General features: G+C 41.6%; 1 pseudogene across 1 annotated transcript; it reads left to right on the top strand.

Annotated features, from left to right (window-relative positions):
• The first annotated feature begins 19,952 nt into the window (after positions 1-19,952).
• LOC309860041 (SLA class II histocompatibility antigen, DQ haplotype D alpha chain pseudogene) lies at positions 19,953-21,156 on the top strand (annotated as a pseudogene). The gene has a single exon. The product of its transcript is annotated as an SLA class II histocompatibility antigen, DQ haplotype D alpha chain pseudogene (transcript).
• Positions 21,157-21,751: the final 595 nt, after the last annotated feature.

Genomic DNA, 21,751 nt, shown 5'->3' with positions numbered 1-21,751 from the left:
CTGATCATGTTATTCTCCTCCTTGGGACTTGTAAGTTGCTTCTGTTGACATTTAAGACAAAACCACAAAGCGTGCTGTATCCTCAAGGCTCTGCTGGTTGGCTCCTAACAGCCACTGTGACTGTGATTTTGTCTCCAGCTCTTCTTGCTCCCTTCCCAAGCCCCAAATATATTGGCAACCTCCAGCTCCTTAAAGAAAGTCAGCAGTCTTTCCACCTGTGAAGGCCATTTGCCCAGGATGTTCCTGCTCCAAGATTTACCTACTCAGTCCTACTCTTTCTTCAGTTCTGTTTAAAAGTCACTCCTTAGGGAGCCTGGGTGGCTCAGTCAGTTAAGCAGATGACTCTTGATTTCAGCTCAGGTCGTGATCTCAGGGTCCTGGGATTGAACCCGTCGTCGGTTCTGCACTCTGCAGGGAGTCTTTAGATTTGTGTATTTATTTATTTACTCTTTAAGATTTGTGTATTTATTTATTTGACAGAGATCACAAGTAGGCAGAGAGGCAGGCAGAGAGTGAGAGAGGAAGGGAAGCAGGCTCCCCCCTGAGCAGAGAGCCCGATGTGGGACTCAATCCCAGGGCTCTGGGATCATGACCTGAGCCAAGAGCAGAGGCTTTTGGTGCCTCCCTGAGCCCTCCAGGCACCCCTACACAAATCTTCTTAAAAAATCACTCCTCAGAGCAGTCTTCGCTGATCGTCTTCAGAAAACAGTCCCCCTGCTATCCTCATAGCACCTGTCCTTCTCCTGGATAATCTTTATTATAATTTATAACCAGGTATTTATCTGGGTGATCATCATTCGTGTAGTTTCAGTCTCCCAAAGGAAGTCTATCCTCCTGCGGTGGGAGGCATGGTAGATATTGAATGAGTGAATGAACAAATGAATGTATGCATGAACAGATGAGTGCACGAGGTAGATTTAGACCCCTTGGAAAAATCTAGAAGCGGCCCATCTGCCCAGCACTGCCAGGTTTTAGGAACTGATCAAGTCTCAATGGTTTGAGTGTGGACAGAAATGGGTCTATAGGCTTCACTCTCCCTGTGGCTCTGAACATTCCGCCCCATTGTCAGTCTGGTGGCTTCTGGTGCTTGATTTCTCCAAGCAAAGTGATGAATTCATGTCATGGCCTTGATGTGTCCTTTCTGAGAAAACTAGCAATCAGTTTGTTTCCTGATTACCTTTATCCCCCATGAATAATTATCAATGCTATTATTAGATCTAAAAAGTGACTAATAAACAACTCTCTTGAAAAACCTCTTATGTTACATAGAAAGATCCTCAAGGCCCTGTTGACATTAGGTTGGCAAGCCTAGGAGCACTTCATTGATCTTCTTTCAGGATTGGAGAAGGAACTGGGTCTTTAAAAGGGGTTTCTAAGACGTTGGTCCTACAAGGTTTGTTAGTGATAAATTCTGATATCTGAAATAGGGGGCATTGGACACATGCTAGACAAGGGGCCCAACACTTTGCAGGTGATTCCTCCTTTAATCTGTATAATAACCTAACAGGCTGTCAATGACACCATCATTGCCTCTTTGTAGGTGAGGACATATGCTGAGTGGAGCTAGACAGTTTGCTGCAGGGTGTGCGGAAAATAAATGGTTGAGCTAGCCAGGTCAAGCATAATCCAGACCACCCTCTCAAAAGCAATCTTAGTTGTTGGCCTTGAGATAGAGTTCCATTCCCTGATAATATGGAAACCCATAAAAAATCCAGACATGATCTTAAGGCTCAATAAGGCGATGTCCATGACCTCCCTTCGATCACATTTCAAAATGTGGGCTGTTGAAGAAGAGTCTGGACCACACCTGCATCTCCTGCAGTAAAGACCCCCACATGTTCTCATGAGATGTGCACACAAGACCCTTACTTTTGGCTCAATAGGGGAAATAATCATTTTCATCAGCATTACTCCTTACAAAGTGTTTAAATGACATAACATTAAAAATGCAATTCTTTTCTTAGATTTTTGTGTTTTATAATCTATTGCTACAGGAGACCATGAAACCTTAATCAAATTAGGTCACTGCTTACAAAGGGGGGAAATGTGAAAATCAAGTAGACTTCTGTATTTAGAGAGGCATGAATTTTGGTGATGGTACAATTAATGAAATGCTCTGGAAACTAATTTCAGCATCAGGGAAGGCAGATTAATTCTTTTCAGCATTGTGAGGACATTAGGGAGTCAAGGAGCCTCAGAGCTTAAAGCGACATTAGAGATAATGTTGCCCAATATGCTCATTTTGCTGATGAAGAACCAAGCGGGGTGATTCACACTCGCACACCTGATTGTCTCTTTGACACATAGCTCTTCTGCAGATGGCCAATTCTAATTTTTATCAAGTAACAATGGAATAAAAATGGCCGAACAGGAGAAAATTGTCTTGAATTAAATTTCACTTAGCTCATAGCCTGTGTTCAATACAGCTTTCCCTTAAAGTGAAAGGATCCTGGGTTAGTGCTTTTATTATGACTAAAGCATCTGGCAAGATTTTTATACTGTTTTTGGAAGCATTTTTTTCAGAAGCAACCATGTACCCCTTATCCCGACCATCCAGCAATGCGTTGAAGGCAGATATATATCAGAGAAGCCAAAGCAAGCGGATCTGAAAAGGCACAAGAGAAATAAATCATTTTTTGCCCAAATGCTACTGATAACTTCAGTAGATAAAATTTATACAACAGCATTTTTATTTGCAAGAGAGCCACAAAGTCATTTATATGTTTTTTTCAAGAAAAAAGAATCTTCAGAAAAAAGCTGATTGAATATATTACATACGTTGAAGTTAATATTTAGAAACTTGTTATTTTCTGTATTTAAAAATAATCGCCTCCCCTACCATCGTTTAGAATGACTCATGGGCACAGATAAACACATTAAGTTGTGGGGTGTGGGGGTTTTTGTTTGTTTGTTTTACTGTATATCATACTGATCAGCACTCTAAATGCAAAACTAGGTATACAGAAGTTCCAAAGCTGAATTCCACTCCTCTCATTAGAGTTTTTAGTGCTGAAAAAAAAAAAAATGTTCTCATTTGATGTCACATTTAATTTGAAGCATTTTTCGGCTTCATTTTCAATTCCTTGTCAGAGCTATGCATTACAGAGTCATTTAAAACAGACCTGAGCTGGGCAGTGACCAAATAAATTCATTCCAAGGAAAGAAGATCTATTGTGCTGTGTATTTTGGAATTTATACCTTTTAGCCCATATTTTACCACACGCTGCCTAACTAGTAACAAGCCCCAAGATGTATTGTACTCTTGGGCATTTTTTGAAGGGAAAAAAGTCAAGGACATTACTTGCCAGAAAAATGTTTTTACATGAGGCAGAATACATTGGTGCGGTTCCCTGGAACCTTCCTCTTCATTAACAGCCTCCCCTAAAAGCACTTGGCAAGAGTGGTGCCCCCTACCTTCTTGCTGCCTCTCTCAGCGCCCGGGATGAATGCCAGGGCTGTGGGTCGTATGTAATAGCTCCGGGGACACGAGCTACCTTCATGAAGAACTGAAATGCTGGATAGAGGAACTCGCACAGAAGGGCTTTCAGGCTCCATTTCTCCCATATCAAGCTGCCTCAAACCTGCATACAGCAAATGAATTCTAGGAGAGAAAAAACTCAATTTTCAGGCCCATTGAATCTCTGGCCTCTTTGTGAGACCCAATGGTCCTGCCAGAGAGCTTCTTGACAGGCTGGGGGAGTTTGGGTGCATATGGGGGTCTCTTGTACAGTGGATAGTCATTAGGTTCAGGAAGGGTTCCTGGTCGTCTTCATGAGCAGTGTTCTGTCACTGACAACTTGGGGAGCTTTCAAAATGATTAAGACATCTCAACAAATGCCAAACAGAGAGAGGAAGAGAAACCCAAATTTAATACATTTGAATTTTAGCAAGCTGATGGATAAGAACAAGTGGAACTGAGCGGTGGTTTAGGCCATAGAGTGTTGGATCAGGAGGAGCTCTGGAAAGTACCGAAGGCTTCTACCCTATTTCATGAGAGAGCAAATGGGTTCCTGCGTAGGGAAATGATGAAGGTTACATAGCAAGCTTGCCTTTTTTATTATATACTAACTTTGTTCAACACTGAGTATAAAGGCTTGGACCTTTTCCGAGTGGTAGGGACACGATGTATTACATCCAGTCCTGGAGGCACAAGGATAGGAGTCACACTCTTGAGCCTGGCACAGAAAACGAAGGAATGAGTTGGGCCGATAGAGGTATACCTCGGAGATACTGTGGGTTAAGTTCCAGAATACCATGATGTCACAATAAAGCAAGCTGAATGACTGTTGGCTTCCCGGTGAATGTAAAAGTTATATTTACAATTGATTATAGTCTACCCTGTGGCATAGGGTTATGTCTAAAAAAACAATATACATCCGTGAATTTGAAAATACCTTATTATTTAAAAATGCCAACTACTAGGGCACCTAGGTGGCTCAGTGGGTTAAGCATCTGACTCTGGATTTTAGCTCAGATCATGAGCTCACGGTCCCGAGATCCAGCCCAGATTCGGCCCCCACGCTCGACGGGGAGTCGGCTTGGGATTCTCTCGCCCTTCCTCGCCGTCGGCCTCTCCCTACCACTGCCATGCTCTCGCTCGCTCTCTCTCTCAAATAAATATATAAAACTTTGAAAAATGCTAACCATCATCTGAGCTTTCAATCATAATCATGGACCAATCACAGGTCACTATAACAACTAAAATAATCATGAAAAAGTTTCAAAATGAAAAAATGTTGAAAATTGCTGAAATGCGACACGCACGTGAGAGAAGATGGGCTGACAGACTTGCCCAGCGCGGGGATGCCACACGCCTTCGACTGATAAAGAATGCAGGACTCGCGAAGCGCTGCGAGGCCAGGCGACTCTTGATCTCATGTCACCAAGGAGCAGAGAGGGTGGTGAGGGTTTGAGCAAAAGGAGGTGCTCACACTTTCTCCGAGAAGGGCAGCTGCCCCCAGGCCCAGGCGTCAGGGCCCCGTCGGAGAGCGGGGCCAGCGTGTGCGCTTCCTCCTGCACAAAAGAAGCCAGAAGACCAGAGGCATGTGTCAGAGTCTAAATTTTAAAGATGTCAGTAACTAATTTGATTTTGGAATTTGGTGAAAGTCGACCGAAAGGCATCCGCAGGCTAAGTTCCGCTCATGAGCTATAGCTTAAGACTCTGGTGGAGAGGCTGATTGGAACTTCAGTTCCAGAAGCAGCCGGCCTGTGGACCGAGGAACTTCTCAGGCACAGAGATCTTCATCTTCTTGGTTTACCAGCGGCTGCAAGTCAAGTGTCGAGACATGAGTCACAGCTTCTTGGCACCAAGAAGAGCTTTGCTCTGCTGTTCTTGAAGCCAAGGGAGTCTGAGCTGAGGCCTCTAAGGAAACGTCCCTACCACGCGGGCATCGCTTAGCCCAGAGGGTCTCCATTCACCCGTGCTGGGTGATCTGGGCAGACCTCCATCCCCAGGGCTGGATGCAGAGTTGGGGTCTAGTGGGGACCAGCGCTCCGGGCTAGTGCTCTGCTGGTTGCCTCCTCGCTTCCAGTGTCCCTGGGGATCCTTATGCTTTCACATTAAAATGTTTCTGCATTCTACTGACAAAAAACATAGTGGGTTAGCCTGCTTCCAAGGAGAAAGGGAACATTCTGTCTGTTTCCTTTGACTCCCAAATAAGAAGATGCCACAGGGTTTTTAAATTATCAAAGATACTTTCACGTTGTACAGATTCGCAATTATTTTTCCCACCCTCCAGACAAAAATAAACAAAACAATAAATGCCAAATCAGTCGCATTCAGTTATCGAGGCGCGAACTCCACTGTTCATCATCTTTGCCCGCTTCTCCTGTGCTTTTCCCTTTCTCTCCCCTACATGGGTTTTACCTTGTAAGCCGCTTCATTTTCCAGTCATTCTGCCTTGCGTGGCTTGACATGATGTTCAATAGCCCTTGCCATTGGGAACTTTCCTCGGTTTCGAACCCGAGAGCGCTCTTCAATGGTGCCATAAGCCCTTGCTCACTTCTGCAGAGGGGCGGAAGCGGTGTTGAGAGCCCCGGGATTTAGTTCCTCCTGTGCTGCCAGCCAACCCCACGCCTCTAGGAAATTCCTCAGCCTCTCTGGGACCCGTCTGCTCTGCATAAGAGGTGGGAAGGAATGTGTCTGGTGATGAGCTGATCCCAGCCAGGAGGCAGGAAATACAACTGCGAGAGCGAACCGTACGAGGCCCTCGGATTCGTGCCTGGAGCAGATATTTTCTCATGAAAAGCCGCTGGAAAAGCAAGTCAGGAGACACACGTGGTGAGAGCCCAGAAGCACAATTTAATCTAGGAGATGCAGAATATGATATTAAATGTTTTATAAATATGCCTTTTCAACTCAATTCCAGCCTGGCCGCTCTGGTTAATTTTCCCGTCCTCATCCGTTCGACTTCCGTGGGGAGCCGGCCGCACGTTCCATTTCTCGTGTTACTTTTACCAGAACAGTTTACGTCGTCCTTAAAGGAAACTTCAAATGGATAAAAATTTCCCCAATTCAAGTAACATACCATAACTCCAAAGCAATTATCTTATTTCTGTCTTTACTAAGAAGATTTATCCATGTATAAAACTCAATGTAGAGAGGTGAAATCATGATAAAAATTTTATGTTTGATTTATTGGGTCACCACTCCCCAAACAAAATACCTTTTATTCTTTCTCTACAGTTTTATGAATTTTCATGTCTGCAAAATATCTCCTCAGTTATTTCCTTAGAGTTAATACACCGTTAACTCCTGAGACCTTCCCCCGCGGGTGTGCCCATGCCTGGCTACAAACTCTGAGAGAGTGAAACCAAGTCCGATTTACTGTTTGTGACTCGGGGCTCAGTGCAGGAGACAAAAAACACTGGGGATAGTTTAAGCAGAGGGAGATTTAGTACAGGGAAGCAGGCGTTTTCACACCTGACACAAAGGCTCACAGAGGAGGAATTAGAGAATGCCACAGGAACTCCTGCTTTCAAGACACTGAGCTCGGACGGTGACTGCCGCCCCCACGTCTTAAGCTCCATGTCTCCATGGCCTGACATGACGAGGGGAACAGCCCCAGAGCAGAATCAAGCATGGCTTCGGCCTTCCTTCTCTTTTCCATGTCTCACCTGAGTGCATCGCGCGTTGAACTGCTGGGTCCTCGTCGGCATGCCCAGCCCTGGCTGCCAGGCAGTCTGGGAGAGGAAAGCTCTTCCCCCCGCGGGGCCTGCAGTGAAGAGAGGCAGGCTGGGAAGAAGTGGCCCCAGCTTCCCCTCAGACCCTGTTGCACCCCTAGCCGGCACGTTCCCAGTACCAAGACTCGTGCCTGGCACGGGCAAGGGCTCTTACTCGGTTCTGAATGGATGTATTAGTAGCTAGACCTCCTCTTGGAAGGTGTGTGTGGCTTTCCTAGGAGACAGGTGTGAAACAATCTACAATAAGAATAAAAAGCCAAACGAAATAATCTCTCAAGGCTGTACAGCAGAAGTAGCAATTCTCCAACCAGAAAGGCTGAGAAGGACTTTATTAATCATTTATTATTAATCAATTATTATTAATCATACGGAATATGAAAAGATACTTAGAAGTGACCTCGACAGACGTATTTATTGGTGGGGCTGCTTTCCTCTCCCCAAAGTGGCATAAAAGCAAAATGCAAACAGCAGACCAGACAGTTGCTGATATGTTTTGTTCTCTCTTGCCCCCACGGATGTCTTCTGGGAAACCACTGTGCATTCCAGTTCCTTCTGGGGGGATTCAGTCCCACCGATGTGAACTATGAGGTGACTTAGGATGACCAAAGCATTGCCTAGGCTTTGCTGCTGTGACACGCATGGGACACAGGACTATTAGGCGATCTTGGGCCAGGAAACTTCCCTTCTGTTCCTTTGTTATGGGGGGGGGGGGTGGCTGCCAAGGTGAAGGAGGCTGCTGGATTTAGGGAAAGCTGAGAGAAATGTCTTAACCTCCCAGCTTACAGAATCTTTGGGGATGGACACCTCTCTAACATTGACCTCCGGTGGGACATTGCTGGGGAGACACCAATGTAAGTGACCAATTCTAGCAGTCTTCCAGTGAAAGGCTGTGATGGGTTACTCGAGTCTGTCATCAGTGGAGGAAGCAATATTGGTTAGGGACTTAGCACACCCAGCGGAACTGAGCAGCTGGAGCAACATAAGAAAATGTCTCGTGGCAAGAAATCTCAATTTATCTGTGGAGGTACTTGGTTCAATAGGGTTTTTAATTGGGCTAAAAAGAACACTGTGTAAAATTCACCACTTTACCAATTTTTAAGTGTACTTACAGCAGTGTTAACCATGTGTGCATTGGTAAGCCACAAATCTCTAGAACTTCATCTTGTAAAACAAACTCCACACCCATTGAAGACCAACTCCTTACTTCTCCCTCAACCCAGCTCCTGGGAACCGTATTTCAGTTTCCGCTTCTGGGAGTTTGACCTCTTTTAACATGAGTAGCTAAATTGCTTTCCAAAAAGACTGTACCAGTTTATAATGCCATTGCACGGGTAGATCTCTTCCTTTTTGGTTTTTACAATCTATTTGTGTTCCAGGCTTTGAACCATCCTTGATTTCCTGGAATAAATCTTGCTTCATCAAGAAGAATTATTCTTTGAATGCATGCTTTAATGTCCTTAATCAGAACTACACAGTGGCTCACTTCCTTTGTCATTATTTTTGCCATGATCGCCTTTAGCATCCGCAACCATTAACACTCTATTGTGTTAGCAGAAGAGCGGGGGTTCTCCAAGTCTTCGGGGTCGTGTTGCAGGGGAGGGTCCGAATCCATGGATCCTTGTGTATCCGTTCCCTGATTTTCTCAATCTCTGCTTTATTCAGAAACTGCATGTGACCTGGAGCAGGACCAGCCATGGGAAAAATTGGAGTGAGATTGGTTGACAGCTGAGAAGAGAGGGACAGGAGGTTGAGGCTGCTGGGGTTCGAGGGGAGGTAAGGAAGCTGGGGTTCAAGGGGAGGTAAGGAAGCTGGAAGGGAAGCAGTAGTTTCTACGAACAACACCAGAGCACCATCTCACAGTCTGTAGGATTAGAGTGTCTCTGTCAGATAAACCAAAGCATCAAAGAGTAGCTCCATGTTTATCCTGAGTAAACTCACATAGAGCATTCTCTGTGGCCACTAACCCAAAGCACCCTCCGAGAGGTCAGCCATTCTGGCTTCTTTTCCTTAGAACCCTTAACAACTTGATCCTCTGGGCTCACATGCAGGAAGGGGTCTGTTTTGTGTGTGCTTGGAAGTAGAGATGGAGGCCTGCAGAGAAACCACACAGACCAGCTCCACCCACAGAAGCACTCAGAACTGTTAGACCATATGCTTCCTTCTTTACTACTGAACCTTATGTGCAATGCTTCCTTCATGGCCAGTATACGCCTAATTCAGGGCCAAATGGAGATGAATGTCTCTACCCTCGTAGATGTCACCTAAAGAACTCACCTTCACCACCAGAGCAATTATGTCCCTGGAGGACAATTTGTAGGGTGGACTTTTCACTTACCTGATGTGATGCTTCTACTATTCTTCCACTAACTGCACTGAGGATGAAATGTTATGTTTTAATTAGTTCTTATATATACGTGAATCCAATTAGCAACATTTCCACATGAGCACGATGCGTGGATTTCTGCTAATGAGGTACACATGAGCACACAGAGCGAGTCGAGATGATCGATGGCCCCACCCATGTGGCAAATAAAACATTTGATGAGCAATCTTCTGTTTTTAATAACATGAAACATTTTGAAGGAAGAGAAACAGAGAGGAGAGTAAATCTATTTTTATAGAGCAGGAGGAGCAGTGAAGTACCCTGTGAGAAGGCCAAGTATGTGTTCAATAAGATGATCATTATAGGTGATTTCAATTATTCCAGAGTCATTGGAAAATCTCTAAGGTATCCTGCACCACAGCTTTCCTAAGACAGACATGCAGAAAAGAGCTTGGCCATGGTGTGATTCAGAAACTCCCCAGAGCAAAATTCCACATTCCTCACCACCAACCAAGATGGTGCCTACAAATTAGAATTAGCCAAGACACCAAGGTCAAAGAGGGCTGCAGATTTGTTACAAAGATGACAGGAGGTTTAATTTAAAACTGGCATTGCTCTCTGCTCCTGGGAAAGTGCCTTGCTGGCTGATTTTAGACTTGGTGGAAGCCTTCCAATCGCCTTCCACGTTATCCAGGCTCTTCCTGGAGCCTGGCTTGCATAAGTGGGGCCATCTTGAGTAATACATCACCGGTGTGTCCTGTGTAGGTTATTACACTAATATATCATTAAAGCAACAATTTGCTTTCGTGATGGATGGCATAATAGGCCCTGGGAGGCACAATTCACTCAATGATGAACTGCCCTCTTTCTGATATATACTCACAAAACTGTTCACTGGGTCCTTTTTGAAGGCGAAAGGACAGACTTCAGAGTGGGTTTTGTTTCAAGAAGGGCGACCGACGCTCTTTACAGTGGAGTGGTCCTTGTAGATCTACCCAGAAGATGATTTGTGCTTTAATTGTCAGGTGGATAAAAGGACACAAGCCCATAAATCTAGCATGTCACTAGATGCTAAAAAGCCAAGGTCTTGGGGAAGTTGAAGTTTTAAAGGGAGGAACCTCTTCAGGACATGTGTGTCTCAACCATTGGGGCAGCAGTGGATTATCTTTCATTGTCAATGAGTGCGTTGCTCTTGGTATCCTATAGGTTGTTCTGAGGGCTATAGCTGCCCTGTTTTCTAATAGATTAGGTCCACTCTTGGGTAAGTAGGATATCCCTAATAGTGAGACTCTCCCAATCCTAAGTAGAAGTTGATTTCTGCCTTTCGATCTGAGGATTACAGGCAGATCCAGCTGAGTGCAGGAAGAGGGGCCCCATAGCCTACATGAGCATCCTTCACATCTGGTAAATGTTTGCTATTCATTAACAAATGAACTAGTGGGATTTAACATACCAGCTAATGAGATTTCCTCAAATCTATGCATGATTTTTTTTTAAGCTAGTAGTGTAAGACCAACCCCGGGGGGCATCTTTTTAACTGCCTTTGAATATTGCTCTAGTTTAAAAGTATTTCAGGGAATAGCTATAATGAAATGTATTAATATGTTGACCTGTACATTTCGAATCATCACTAAAATGATTAAGAACGGTGGTGGCCTCGTATTATTAGAGTGTTTTAGATTCTGAAAAATATTCACATGACTGTTCAGGCCTTCAGGAGCTCCTCACATCGACGTGTCACATAGGTGGGCAAGTGTTAGGATTCCCCCTTTACAAAAAAGGGAACAGATATGTAAGGGGTTAAGGACTTTGTCCTTAAGGTCAGAGCCAAGGTTGGACACATACCTGTGAGGCAGAACGTCCTACCTACCTCTGTCATGGTCTGTGTCTTCACGCCATGAATCACTTCCATGTCCCTGCAACCCAGAACATTCCTTTGAAGGACGGTTCCCGGGAAGCCCGGAGCAGCACTGTCAGTCATGTGTAGAGGTATTTAGCTGGAGCTACTTGAGTTATTTCAGCTGAAACTGACATTTCTGAAGTGAAGTAACCGGTAACCTCAACGGACCTAGAGAACCTCCACGTTGCCAAACGCACCATCAGAGCGAAACACCTGTCGATCTAAAATCCATGTTGAATCCAACTGGAAAAATACTCTTTTTCACTTAGAAATATCCTTGATATTCCTGGAGCCTGGGTGACTCTGTTGGTTAAGCGTCTGCCTTCGGCTCAGGTCCTGATGCCAGGGTCTTGGGAGCGCGCCCCGCGTCGGGCTCCCGGCTCATTCTCCCCTCCCTCTGCTGCTCCCCCTGCTTGTGTTCTCTCTTGCTCTCTCTCTCTCTGTGTCAAATGAGCAAAATCTTTCTTAAAAAATTGTTTTTAAAGAAATGTTCTTGAAACTCGACAGGCTAACCCAGTCTCATTCTCAGCCCCTTATGGAGAAATAAGGCCCAACTCTCACCCTGTGGTTCTGCTTCTGTTTAAAGAAGGGTGTGTTCCAGGTGGACTGTCCTCCCCTTGCTCTGTGTCTCTGCCTGGGGCTGTGGGCCCTTGCTGGGCATTGCCGCCCAGGTACGCTGTTCCTGCTGGCCCACCGCTCCAGCATCTCAGCACATCTGGGAATCTACCCACCGGAGGTGAGACAGTCCCCCTACAACACGACAGTCTAATGTCACCCCAGCTACGTCCTGAGTCCCATGTTGACCAGGGTGAGCTGACTGGCAGGCCCCACATCTGCTTGTGCCTCCTTGTCTCCTGTCTCGGGCACACTGGCTCTTTGGAATGGGAGGTTCAAAGTCAAGGCCCACAAAGGCCTTGGAAGCCCCACAGCCTGGAACACGTGACTTTCTCAGGAATGACTGTGGACACCAAAGTTTGGTGCAGGTGGTCATTTAACTGACGGCCCAACTCCAGTTCTTTAACATGCGATATCAAAGTATCACATGTCCGTAGCCCAAAGGTACAGAATGTTCATGAACTGGAGGGCGAAAGGCCCCTGCCTCTCCACCTCCTCCAGCCCAGTCCCATTTCCCAGAGATGAGCTCTTGTAATAGTTTCTGTTCTGGTTCTTTCCAGAGTTACCCTCATCACCTTAGATAACACGCGTATACCTCTGCTTCCTGATACATCGACTTCAAATATTTTGTCTATTAGATTTCTGTAAGTTCTTTGGTTATTCTATAATGGTTATACCAGAGATCATACGTCAGTTATTCATTTGTTACAATCCGCCCACGTTTGGCGCTTTTAACACTTTGTGGACAGTGCAGTAGCCCTGGGGCTTTCGAGCTCGCTCCTTCTTACCCCACCCCTTGTGTTTGTCGTCATCTGCTCTCCTTCTGCGTATGCTCTAAATGCCATGTGACGTCGAAAGCTGCTTTACGCAGGCAATATTATTTTAATTTACCCCGTGCTTACCTTTCCAAAGCTCCCCTTACATTCCCCGGTGCTTTGGCTCCAACAGCGTCATTTTCCCTCAGCCTGGAGAATTGTCTAGTGTCACCGGTAGTGTAGTTCTGTGAGTGATGGTTTTTATTGGTCCAAAAATGTCTTTATTTTGCCCTCATTTCCCCTTTAATTCATTAAACTTCTTCTTTTGTCTTTTAAAAAATTGTTACTTATATACATTTATGTGCATACATCTTAACTGTATAGCTTGGCATATTTTTTAATATATGAGCCTGATCCAAAATAAAATATAGAATATTTATAGTACTCCAAATTGTTTCCTCAATGGTCCTCCAGGTTGCTAGTTCACCAAAAGACACCAAGACAAGTGTTTGGTTTTGAACCTCCTGGAAAGGAGTCCCATGTCCTTTTATGTCTGACTTTCTCCTCTCATAATTATCAACGTGGATTCTCTCCCCGTTGTTGCCTGGACCTATAGGTCCTTCTTTCTCATGACTATGTGGAATTCTATTGTGTGGATATTTATTTATTTATCCATTTACTCTTGATGAACATTTAGCCAATTTCCAGTTTTTAGCTATGATGAATGCTGTGGCTGTACACGTTTCTTTAAGTCTTTTCCCCATTTTTTTAATTGGGATTTTTTTGTTTGCTTGTTTGTTTGTAAGAGCTCTTTGTATATTCAGAATGAAAATTCAGTGTCAGAGATCTGAACTGAAAATATCGTCTCTCAAGGTATGCGTTCTGCTCTTCTAATAGCACCCTTTGATGAATAATATTTCTTAATTCTCATGTTAGTACTTTTGCATTCTGTTTAAGAAATCTTTACCATATTCCTCTATGTGTTCTTCTAGAAGCTTAATTGCTTTACCTCTCGTATTAAGTTTATGATACATCTTGCATTAATTTTACATATGGCGCATGCCTTTCTACATGGCTATCCAACTGGCATTTTTTCCCTGCCTTTCCATAACAGATGTATGTGGATTTGGATATGGACACAAATCTGCTTCTGGACTCTGCTCTCTCCCATCATATGGGACAGAACTTTGTCTGCCTTGCACTGGTATTGTAGTTGTAATGTTTATTAGGTTTTGTATCTGTGCTATACTAAAAAAATTTTTTTTTTAATTTATTTATTGACAGAGAGAAATCACAAGTAGATGGAGAGGCAGGCAGAGAGAGAGAGAGAGAGAGGGAAGCAGGCTCCCTGCTGAGCAGAGAGCCCGATGCGGGACTCGATCCCAGGACCCCGAGATCATGACCTGAGCCGAAGGCAGCGGCTTAACCCACTGAGCCACCCAGGCGCCCCAATACTAAAAAAATTTTTGAGTAAAGTTAATATTTTCTCTTCTATAAATACTTGGAATTGTTCACCAGTAAAGCCATCTAGACCTGAAGTTTTCTTTTCAGAAAGTTTTTTAAATTAGGAATCCAATGTACTTGTTATACGTAAGATTGTTTGGTTTTCTGTGTTTTCTTTTGTGAGTTTTGGTAAGTGTTATTTCATGAAATCCATACACTTCATCAAAGTTTTCAAACTTATTGGTATAAATTTTTTATATTTTAAACATCCATAGCATCCTTTATGACATCTTTTTTTATTTTTGTTTCTGATACTGAAAACTTGTTTTCTCTCTTTTTTCCTCAGATGAAACTCACTTGAGATTTGCAAACTTGTTAAAAGAAACAGCTTTTGACTTTGTCGATGTTCTGTGTTGTGCATTTGATTTCTATTTTATTAATTTTCATGCTGATTTTTATTATTTTTTCCCTCTATTTTCTTTGGGCTTAATTTACTGCATTTCTAGCTTCTTGAGAAGACAGTTTATGTTATTTATCATTGTCCTCTTTCTTTTCTGTCGTGTACCTTTGTAGCTAAAACTTTTTCTCTGAACAGTTTTAACTATATTCTACACATTTTGATAGATTATATTTTCATTGCAATTTAGTTCAAAATATTTTCCAGTTTCCATTGGAACTTCTCTTTGACCAATGGACAACCCAGAATTAGAGTGCTTTGTTTTCAACTCTTTGGAGATTTTTGTAGTTATCTTTCAGTTACAAATTTGATAATATCAGCTTAGTAGAGCTCTAGATCTTCCAGATTCCCGCCAAGCTTTTGTATTCTTAGTCATTTCTATTTCCAGCTACTCTAGTGGATGTCCATAATATCTTATTGAGGCTTTTATTTTAATTTCTCCACTGACTACGAATGTTGAGCATCTTTTTATGTGCTTACTGACCATTTATATATCTTCTGTGAGACGTGTCTATTTAAATGTTTTGCCCATATTTTAATTGAGTTGTTTTTTAATTATTAAATTGTAAGAGTCATTTTTATATTATATAATATATATATTATACAGTCACTTTACCAGATGTGTGTTTTGCAAATATTTTCTTATTCTGTGACTTGTCTTTTCATTTTCCTAATATCATATTTTGAAGAATGGAATCTTTTCATTTTTTTTTTATTTTGAGACAGAAAGAATGAGAGGGGGTGAGGCAGAGGGAGAAGCAGATTCCCCGCTGAGCAGGGAGCCAGATGTGGGGCCCGATCCCAGGACCCTGGGATCATGACCTGAACAGAAGACAGACACTTAACTGACTGAGCCACCCAGGCGCTCCTCTTTTCATTTTCATGACACCCAATTTACCTAAATTTTTTTTAATGATTGTTGCATTTTGATGTATTTACTCCCTGGTCACAAATTTTATAGTTGTAGCTGCTATGTTTAGATCTGTGATGCAATTCAAGTTAATATTGTGAATGTGTGAAGAAAGAATGGAGGTTCATATTTTTGCATGTGGATATACCCAATTGTTTCAGTGCTGTTTAAAAAAAATTATCCTTTTCACATTGAATTTCTTGGGAACTTGTATCAAAAATTAATTGGATATATACCCATGGGTCTATTTATAGACCCTACATTCTTCCATGCTGGTCTCATCCCATAGTGATTTCAGTTTGTTTTGATTACTGTAGCTTTATAGTAAATCTTAGGATAAGATTCTCCAATTTTGTCCTTTTACAAAATTATCTTAGCTATTCTAGGTCCCCTACATTTTGATATAAATTCTAAAATCAGTTGTTCATGTGGCATCACATTTCATAGATTGTTGAATTCAAATTATGAATATTTTATTTAGCATTTACCAATCTCCACAAATGAGTTATATTGATCTGATTTTTTTCTAAAATCAGGGTTTAGTATTAAAAAGTTATGCTGGCTGCATAATAAAGGAATTGATCTATCCTCCTTATTTCTGATAGAATTTGTGTAATACTAGCATAATATTTTTATTAAATGTTTAATGTAATTCATCAGTGAATTCATCTCAGCTTAATATTCAACAAGACCAAAGCTTGAAAAGATCCTTCTACCTGGAAATTAAGAGGCCATCTATAAAACAATTATTGAGTGGAAATGCAATACAATCAGAAAGTTCAGAATGTGAAAAATAATGAAAACACTGTGTATCAGTTTATATGGAACACATCTGAAGTGGTGATAAGTGAGGGACAGGCGACGCTAAGTAGGGAGAGACAGGTAGGGGGTTTTGTAACCAGGCTCTCGGGAACCCCAGATGTGGAGAAATATTATAGACGAGATATTAACCAGAGAGAAGGGAACATAACAAATCCACCCTGTTTGTTCTAAATGCAGGTGAGATATTTTCCTAATATTTACAAATCCACTTTGTCTTAAACGTTATAGACAAAATATTAACAAGTTCCATAGTCAGTTTTCTATAAAAGACCAACCATAAAAATCCCTCAGTCACAACTCCGTTGGGACCCATCTCACTCTAGTTCCCTGATTTTTCTTAACTTAAGTATTTCTTCTCCAATTGTTGTTTTTTGTAGTATCATTTGCCTCCCACATAGCACTGACATGATTCAAAATGAGCTTATTCTATTTTCTCCTTCACCCTTCCCTTTGTCCTCACTTTTAGTTACATTATTTTTATTTCATCCAAACATATAACATGTGGATATTATCTGCCCACCTTTGTTTTGGTCTTACATCTATGGTTGAATATTCCCAGTTAGTGCTCCTGCTGCTTCTCCCCTGTCTTCTCGTGGTAGGAGAAAACCCATTCTCTAGTACATTTCTCAGGAAAGACCAATGGGTACAGAATTCCCCCCATTCTTGCCTGTTTGAAATTGGGGTTTTCTTTTCTGGGCTTTTCTTCAGCATTTGAAGGACATACTCAAATTCCTGGCTCATAATTTCTTTCCTCATGTTTCTTAAAAATGCTGCTCAATTTTGCTTGGCTTTACACACTTTCTGGAAGTCCTGTGCTACTTGAATTCTTTTGCCCTCATAAATAATTTGATCTTTCTGTTTGAAGACTCTTTGAATGTTTTTCTTTACCTTTAAAATATCTAATCATTTCCCTTAGCTATGGATCAGAGTCCACCATTCTGGGTGAGTTCTCACAGGTGCCCAGGGAGCTCTTTCATTATGTAGACTCGGGCTTTTTCTCCTTTCAGAGAGTTGAACTGAATTATAGTTTTAAATATTAGTTCTGGTTCCTTATCTGCTGTCTAACTTTAGGGGCACCAATTATACATATATGAGATCGTTTTTACCTAGCTTCCGTTTGAACCACTTTTCCTCCTAACATTTCTCCTCCTCCTCTTCCTCTTTTATTCTCATTTTCTCCCTCTGTTATACTTCAGTTTTCCTCTATGCTTGTCATCACATTTTTATTCAACTATTTTCTCTCTTGGGTACCACAGAATGGAGCTGTCATTTCTGACTGATTTATCTGTGTCTTGAATTTTTTTTCTAAGTTTACTCCATTCTTGTTTTACATCCTTTTTAATTAAATTTTTAAAAAATTCTGTTTCATGGTGGTTTTCCATATTCCCCAAATGCTTATTTAATAAAATTTAATTCAGTTTAGGGCCTTTTCTTACATTTTTTTCTCTGTTTTATTGTTGTTTGGGATAGAGAGGAATATTATTACCAGCTGAAATCCTGTGATTTTTAAAAATTTTTTTGTTTTCTTCTTGTGAGAGTTTTCAGAGGAAGGTTTCCTATGTTTCAGTCCTTTTTGCACACAGAAGTTTGGAAGGATTACAAGAGCAGGTTTCTTTTCTTTCTTTCTTTCTTTTTTTAATATGTTCTACAGCGTCTTCAATGGCTGGCTTCTTTTTGGAAGGAGGGTGTGCACACTTGGATTTTATTTTTATTTTATTCCGTCATGCAGAACCCCAAATTTCCTCCCTTGTTCCCTGTCTTCCATTATCACCCAGTCTCCAGAGTCTCTTTCTTGTCATCATTTTCCTTCAGAAACATTACTTTTCAAACTGGCCATACAAATCTAGGCAGTGTTCTTATCTACAAGGATTCTTTTCCAGGATATTCACACTTACTGTGAACTTGCTACTTCTGAGGATAATTTATCTCAGCCCCTTTGTTCTTTCCTGTGCAGCTTTTTTTTTTCTTTCTTTCCCCAGAACCTTTGCCTATTCTCTGGCAAAGGTTTGTAGTAAACGTTTGAAAAATCAGTCTGCTGGATCTTGATGTTTCTTTTTCTCACTAATTAGAAGTATTCAGTGTTCTGCATTTTTTTTTGTTTTTTTTTTGTTTTTTTTGTTTTTTTTTTTTTTTTTTGTGGGGGAGTTTCCAGACAGCATGGGATTTATGTGATTTAATTTGGTTTTCTTTTTTTTTTTTTTTAAGATTTTATTTATTTATTTGACAGAGAGAAATCACAAGTAGACTGAGAGGCAGGCAGAGAGAGAGAGAGGGAAACAGGCTCCCTGCTGAGCAGAGAGCCCGATGCAGGACTCGATCCCAGGACCCTGAGATCATGACCTGAGCCGAAGGCAGCGGCTTAACCCACTGAGCCACCCAGGCGCCCTAATTTGGTTTTCTTGAGGACTGGTAAAGTTTGTGGTGAATGTGTGGAGATCTCATATTTAAGTATGGCTTAAATATGGCTGCCTTGGTACCTGGGTACCAGGAAATCCCCTCAATGCTGTTTTAATTCATATTTGTCCCTTTTTCATCTTTGTCTCTTCATGCATGCTCATTAAATAAGGGAAAATTATATTTATAGAATAAGTAGAAAAACATTTCTTCAAAATTTGATTTGTTGTTTTTGTTAAGACTAAATTAACATGTAGTATATGTTCAATTGTCAATAAAATTGAAATAGCCATCCATATTGTGTATGCTTCTATTGAAAAACTCAAAATCACAAATTTAGTTAAAATTTATTTCCTGACCTTTGAAAAACTGGACAATGTATGAATCCTGTCTGAAATAGCTAAACCACATCTCAACATGGGATTCTTAAATAGAGAATTCATCATGCTTTCTAGAGATAGGGAGCAGCAAGGGAACCAAAGAGGATTAAAGAGGTTTAAACTATACAATCTGCAGGATTTAACCTTGTTGAGATTTCTTTAGTGTTACATGTTCATAAATAATTTCATAACAGTGATTAGAAGTTTGTTTATACAAAATAATTATATTGCATAATGAGTTTTCCTGTTAGGCAGATAATAAAAACAATGGGGATGTGTTTTGGAGAAAATGCTGAAGTTTATTAAAGATATAAATTATGGATTCAACAATTGCAAAATAATAAGTTTGAACCATATTGTTTATGTACTCAAGTAATTATTCTCCTATTTTCTTCTAATATCCTGTTGTTATTAGAAATTTTTCACCCTATTAATCTTCCTTGACTTTTTCCCAGAGTGTAATATTACTATTAAACACACACATATTTTTACATCCACACAGACATTCACACACAAACACGCACCTTATGAGAATAATTATGAGCATGGGTCGTAATGGTAGTAAAACGAAACACAGTAGAGATAACAAGCATATCTTCCTAACAGTGTCTTAACCTATGTTTTAGCTTTACCATTAAAACACTGTGAATAAGGAAAATTTAATGTGGAAGGAAGTCCTTGTCCATGTAAAATATATGACTAGAAGTCGGAGTGATAGTGATAGTGTGAGACTTTGAGCCTGGCATGAATTCATGGTAAAGAGATTTTGGTTCTTACCACTGCTCTGCAACTCAGAAGGGCCACTGAGGAGACCACATTGAGAAAAGGATTACCCTAAGCAGAGTTCTGATTCTGGGGACTCTTGCCCTGACCACCATGATGAGCCCTGGTGGCAGTGAAGACATTGTGGCTGACCATGTCGATTCCTATAACATAGACGTCTACCAGTCCTATGGTCCCTCTGGCCAGTCCACTCAAGAATTTGATGGAGATGAGGAATTCTATGTGGACTTGGAGAAGAAGGAAACTGTCTGGCGGCTGCCTGTGTTTAGTACATTTGCAAGTTTTGACCCACAAGGTGCACTGAGAAACTTGGCAATAGCAAAACAAAACTTGAACATCCTGACTAAACGCTCCAACTATACCACTGCTACCAATGAGGTTCCTGAGGTGACAGTGTTTCCCAAGTCTCCTGTGAGTCTGGGTCAGCCCAACACCCTCATCTGTCTTGTGGACAACATCTTTCCTCCTGTGATCAATGTCACGTGGTTGAAGAACAGGCACTCAGTCACAGAAGGTGTTTCTGAAACCAGATTCCTTGCCAGGAAGGATCATTCCTTCCTAAAGTTCAGTTACCTCACCTTCCTCTCTTCTGCTGATGATATTTATGATTGCAAGGTGGAGCACTGAGGCCTGGATGAACCACTTCTGAAACACTGGGAACCTGAAATTCCAGCCCCTATGTCAGAGCTGACAGAAACCATGGTCTGTGCCCTGGGGTTGTCTGTGGGCCTTGTGGGCATTGTGGTGGGCACCGTCTTCATTATCCAAGGCCTGCGCTCAAGTGGTGCTTCCAGACATCAAGGACCCTTGTGAGCCGCACCCTAGAAAGGAAGGAGCAGCGCATGCTCACTGACCAGAGCAGGAGAGTGAACTTGATAGGTGACCTAGCACTATTGCCTGGCTGAGTTCGTCATATTCCTTCTCTGTCCAACGTTGCCCCTCTCACCTCTTCTCTAGGATTTAAGGTCCAGCTACATCCTCTGAGAGCTCACATATCCTTTGGAATTCTGTGCCTTGAATGTCTGATTTTTTTTTTTTCTTTTCTCAGTTTTTACTTACTGTGAGATCTCTGGGATATTCCACCCAGTTACCTGATTCTTTGTAACCCTGATCCAGAACTCCCATGGAAATAATAAATTTCCCTTTATGAAGTCTTCTAATAAAATTTTCCTTTCTTTCATCTCAGAAAAAAAAAAAAGATTTTGAACAACATCTGGCAACAGGAAGGTTTATGTCACAACCATGAAGAAATCTTGATTAAATGGATCTTCCTTATGGACCTTCGTAATTCCTTCTGACAGGTCTGATTCAAATTACTTTAATGTCACCCATGGAAGAAGGTTAAGCTTATTGACAAAAAGTCACTATCGGTGTGTGACATTTATTCTCTAACCATGAATAATCAAGTGTTGACTACAGATCAGTTCACTTTCCATTAAATCACACTTTCTTCTGAAATATTGAGACTATGTGTGACAAAAGTGGATAGAAAGAGAATGTTTAATTGCAAAAACTTTCTGTGATGCTTTAATGTCATAAAGATGCATTTATGTGCAGTCTAAACGAGCCACCTACAACCTGTTAATTACACAACACAAGTATTATCATCTCCCCTTCAATATATGGGGAACCTAAGCTAGCATGACTTTCTAAAATCAGCTGCCCTGCAAAGATAACTAGGACTAGAACAGAAGTCTTCTGTCTCTCCTCATTCAGTGTCCTCTCAACCACAGATGGTCTTCAACTTGCCATGGTTTGACTTAGGGATTTTCCATGTTATAATGGTA

Source organism: Mustela nivalis, assembly GCF_964662115.1.
Source record: "Mustela nivalis genome assembly, chromosome: 2".
NCBI classification, from domain to species: domain Eukaryota; kingdom Metazoa; phylum Chordata; class Mammalia; order Carnivora; family Mustelidae; genus Mustela; species Mustela nivalis.
The sequence above is the reverse complement of the archived record's forward strand: the minus strand, read 5'-3'. Positions and strand labels throughout refer to the sequence as shown.